Here is a 5,214-nt window from a genome sequence, read left to right as displayed (position 1 = left end):
TTGGGTCTGAACTTCTTGACAATTTCATACAGGGGTTTCATCCTCTGGAGGGTCACACATTTCTTCTTGTTTTCTCCAGCTTTCATATGCAGCAATGTCCTCACTCCCGACAGACCAGGATCCCCTTTCCAGAGTAATGGAGGAGCACCGTGATTCTTTAATCAAAAGTTACCGGATTTGAATGAAATGCTATAGAGAGGCTCTGGAAATCATTCAGTGTTCACAGTGAGTCTGTGGTTTCCCATCCCCCACTTCAGATGTGAAAACATGTTCCTTGCAGTCGGAATGTAAACTCATAAACTCTATTAAATGGATGTCAAGCACATTGCACTTACCTGTTGGTTAACTGATGCATAGCTGGTGTCTTGGTTTCTTATGTACTCACAATAAGAACCACATCCATTTTTTCTGCCTAGCAGATTGACTGATCTTGATTCTTGAGCATGAAAGAGCTCAAGTCCTTGGAGCCATCATTGTGATTCAGCAGAAAACAGAAGAAAGAAGCAGAGATCTCGAAAGTCAATTGGACAGGATAAAAAACACCCAGCAAGACAGACCTCTTCAAAAAGAATCCACCCAGGCGGAAGTGGAAAAGTACAAAGAGCTCTGTCTGGTGGAAGCGAAAACCAGAAAAAGCCTAGCCAAGAAACTGGAAAGGTAAGTCCATGCTTTTCTGGACTGGTAATAACACACTCCTTTTTCCTCATGCATTTTCCTTCTAAAATCCCTTTTTTACATCTCGCCAACATGATGTGTGAAAGCAGAACAGGGCATATTTGTGGGGAAAGTCCCTTAAGACCCTTCCCTTCATCAGACCTGTCTTCCTTTCTCTTTAAGAGTTCCAGCAGTAACACCACAGTAGTGCCATTATGGCATTATTGGTGTCTTTTTAAGTGGATGTTGTTCTAGCAGGCAGTCTTTTTGCCAGTCTCTAATCTCCTCATCCTGTGTGGGACAGAAAAGATGAATCTTGTGCCCTTTACTGTTTGAATAAGGAGAGGCCTCTCGGAGAACAGAGTTGGATTCTGTGCATCAAAAATAAGAACGCTCTTTCTTGGCTTCTGTTTTGGCAGCAGGTCTGAGGTTTGAGCTTTCCTTGAGAAGGCCAGGATAGGCCAGAGTTCTTATGGAGGTGACGCTGCTCCTTGCACTTAGTGTGATTTCTTAGAAACAGGCCCTCTGAACAAGCTCAGATCAAAGGATGTGCTTGTTTTGGACTCTCTTAATGCCCCTGGCTTTTAGAAGTCGAGTAGTAGTCAAGGACATGGAGGGTAACTTTGCAAAAGCCTTACTGCCAAAGATGACTCTCTGTGTGCTTCTAAATGTTTCAGAGCTGATGAGAGACTTGCAGAGGCTGAGACCAAGCTCCTTTGGGAGCGCCATAGAAGCAAATCTGCAGTCACAAGCAGCGCTGTCAGCGGACATCTGGCTGCAAGTCCACTTCTGGATCCAGCTGGCCTGGGATATCTTGGCAACAGTTTGGGACTGAACAGAAGTCTGGGTCTCAGAACACCACCCAGACATCTGTGGTAAAGCCAAAGACTTTAGGTCATCTGTAGCAATTTGAAACTCGGATATCAGCACAAAAGGATTATGTAGCAGGCCATGGACCAACAGGGGCTGAAAGAAATCCCACCACCTGAGGATCGCATGCTTCTTCACAAGACCTACTGATATTTAACTATGTTGATCGGCCTGGCTCCTGCAGCAAGATATGGAAAGACTTTGTGATGATGAAATCAGACTACGTAGAAACCCCTTTGTTCTCTCCCCCCTATGTAATCCTTGTTACAAGAATATTAAACAATTGTGTGACTGTAGCAGAAAATTGTGTAATCCTCTAGTTAGCATAATCCATCCCCAACTTAGCATAATCCATCCTCCTCATTAACATGTCCTGCCCCCGAGACCCTTAAATTGTGAGATGCGTGTTCAATAAAGATTCCAGTTTTCACCCCCAAACCTGGGATCAATTAGTTATTGACCTCCTACAGTCATCAGGTTTGTACAAATTTGCCAGAGTCGTCAAAGGCCAAAAAATATTTAAATCGAAGCAATGAACTGTGTAACTACCTTCTTTTTCAAGACAAACTGTGGTAAAGAGCACTGTGGGGCACCAACCCCCCACCTAAGTTCTACACTAATTTTACATGTATGGTATGTGTGACCTATTTCAAGTGGCTAATGTCACCATGAGTTAGTCTCAGACATGAGTCTCACAGACATCTGTGAGACCCCATTTTCTTCATCATTGATCTTTGTTCTAGCAGTTTCTTCACTGGACCTTGCTTTAATATGTTACTATGGATAGGAGGCATTTGTTCCTGTAGTTCCTGCTACATCTTACTGCATGAAACAGCAGAACTCCCTACTCCTTGGGAAGTCTTCACGGCCTTCTAATTGTGCAGCAATGCTGCAACCTCTGCAATAGCACTGGTCCAAGTGTGCCCTGTAATCAGCAGTCAGTGTGATAGCACATCCCTTCCAGAGTGCAGAGCATTATACCAGGAGACGTGGAAACCACACACCAGTAGTTGTAATCAGTGGGACAGCCACGTAGCATGGGACTGAGGCATGGCCAAGCTTCTCTGTTGAGTTAGTGTGTTTAGTTGTTGGATGAATGTGAGAAGCATTTGTTCACTTTGAAGTCCATCTCAGTTCACTGGTCCCCTCACCTCCATTGGAAAGAACCCATTTCAACAAGGTGTCTACATACAGCACCTGGTTGAAGACAAAAACACCAAGGAGATGAAAAGGGGCCAAGCAGTGTAGGTAATGCATAGCAGCGGCAGTTACAGATGGGAACTTTTCTGTACCGCTGTGAACACGTTTTTGAGGGCAGAGGCATGGACAGGCATTACGGAAAGAACTCGTGAGGTAATTAGTGTTGTACCATCTGCAGGGACTATTCTGCAGGAAGCACTAGAAAGGAAGCAAACTTCAGGGACCCAATGCAAAAGGGAGAAAAGGAGAAGACCAGGAGGGGCAGGGAGCACAGAACAGCCTTGAGCGTACTCCAAAGGAAGTTGATGAATAACTATTTATTATATTTCCCCCATTCTTCAATTAATGATGTAATTAAGTGCTCCCGTCTAGTGATCCAGCCTTTATTTTCAAGTTTCTGTAATAAGTAGGTTTTTGGGTTTTTTTCTGCTAGCCTTCCAGTTGAGACTTGAATGTGAAAACTTCCTGCTTACCAAAATGTTGCGTACAATGTTATGCACTTGCCTGGAAAAAACCAAGTGCAAAGAAACCCTTGGCTTAAGCTGAAGTTGCCCTTCACTAGAGTTCATCTCAAGCACAAACAGCAAAGCAGCCAAGAGATAAGTATAAGCCTCAGCCATCACTTCCCCTCCCATGTACACCGATGGCATTCAGCACTAAACTGTACCATACCCGTTCTCTGCTGTTGGTTCTTCATTTTTGCTATGATTCTATGATTCATGGCTTGTCTTGATAGCTTAGGTGGTGCAGTCTTTTTGGAATAAGCAAGAAGATCAGTAACAAAAGCTAACTTTTTTTTAGGAAAAGATTATTCAGTACTGTTCAGGCAAATATGAGATCAATTTAGTTTGAAGATATCTTCAGGGGTCTAAGTTTAGCACAGGAGTCATTTGTGGGTTGCCTGAAGGTGTTCAGTGTGTAGCCCCCGGAATGTCTTCCACTTGCTTTAGAAATGCTGTTGACAGATAAGCAATTGTGGAAAAAATGGGTTTCTTCCTTTGCACCTAGCCCTTCTGTTGTTATGTTCCCTTGGAAATTTTAAAGTCTCTGTCTGGATTGCAGTCTCTCGTGTTGCCTGTCATGTCCTTGCCTTATTTTGCCCTGTCTGCTGTAAAAGAAACACCAGGAATCTTGTCAGTTTTTTTCAGCAGCTACTGTTGAACTTGAAAGAGGATCTGCTGGATCTTCAAAAAATCTTCACGTGGACCAGGATCCCCTTTCCAGAGTAATGGAGGAGCACCGTGATTCTTCAACCAAAAATTACCGGATTTGAATGAAATGCTATAGAGAGGCTCTGGAAATCATTCAGTGTTCACAGTGAGTCTATGGTTTCCCATCCCCTGCTTCAGATGTGAAAACATGTTCCTTGCAGTCGGAATGTAAACTCATAAACTCTATTAAATGGATGTGTCCTAGTTAGAACAGCTGGGACCAGTTCATCACTGCATGGGTATAACCCAAAACTGTGTATTCTATAGCCTTCCATGCCATTTCCCAGAAACTGTTATCAATAGACTATTTACACCCTCTGCCCAGAACAGCCTGACTCCTCAGGCTATAAACTAGGTGTTAAGAAGCCTGACAATGTGTAAGCTGATGAAATCTGCCTGCTTAGCACTTGGGTCAAAGACTGCAATACCTGGGCAAATCCCCTGCATTTGTATTTTGTTTTAGCATTGTTTTCTTTTTGTCTGATGCTGGTTTGATTTTAAATATCGAGTACACAAAATTATTTCAGAAAGTCTCAGCCTCTCAAGAAATTGAAACTAGTTTCAACTTGGAAAAAAGCTAATGATCTGTATGTGAGGGTCACATAAAAACCATTTACCAACTGGAGCTTTCAGGGCACTTTACTAGGAACAATCATGGTTCTCTCCCTCAATACCAAGTGAAAATGATGTCTAAGCCTGTTCCAAACTCAAATTTATCAACATCTGAAACACAGATGGCACAAAGTGTAAGCACAACAAAACATTTCAGCAGACAACAAAGTGAGTAATATATACAATGTTAACTTTCTGCCTACTCTGTTATTTGTATAGTTGTCCACTGCTGGAATGATGACGGCTCCCATACTTCTCCATCAGAATTTTTCTCACAAGTTATTCATGCTCATGAAACCCTCTGGGCAGGGATATGATACGTGCACTGTAGACTCAGAATAACCCATCTCTGACATCCGCTGTATGGATGCACCAAACCCAACCGTAGCTCTGACCCTACAATGCATTTTAGCTCAAATAGTTTCATATCATAACTGGAATCACAGATACATTTCCTTCTGAAGAAGTATGTACAGTCTTCATGCAATTGCATTCTGAACATTCAGCACTTTTCAGGATGAGCAACAGACTGGAAAGAAAAATTAGTGCTGCCATCATTGCTGCCATAAATAAAACTTTCTAATTGATTGATTGGCATTGTTTTGCCTTAATTTAGCCCAAGGACGTATCCCAAATACATCTACCTCAGAGCACGCAGTCCGAGACT

At 42.7% G+C, this 5,214-nt stretch overlaps 1 long non-coding RNA gene across 1 annotated transcript in view; it reads left to right on the top strand.

Annotated features, from left to right (window-relative positions):
• Positions 1–523, top strand: part of LOC115307822 — a 1,063-nt gene extending 540 nt beyond the window's left edge. The window contains exons 2-3 of the long non-coding RNA XR_003916186.1: positions 80–225; positions 420–523. This is a non-coding gene — a long non-coding RNA (uncharacterized LOC115307822). The remainder of the gene's footprint in view (positions 1–79; positions 226–419) is intronic.
• The last annotated feature ends 4,691 nt before the right edge of the window (positions 524–5,214 follow it).

This window comes from Manacus vitellinus, unplaced genomic scaffold, assembly GCF_001715985.3.
Source record: "Manacus vitellinus isolate BGI_N305 unplaced genomic scaffold, ASM171598v3 scaffold_5_pilon, whole genome shotgun sequence".
Taxonomy (NCBI): Eukaryota; Metazoa; Chordata; class Aves; order Passeriformes; family Pipridae; genus Manacus; species Manacus vitellinus.
This window is presented reverse-complemented; position numbering and strand designations above follow the sequence as displayed.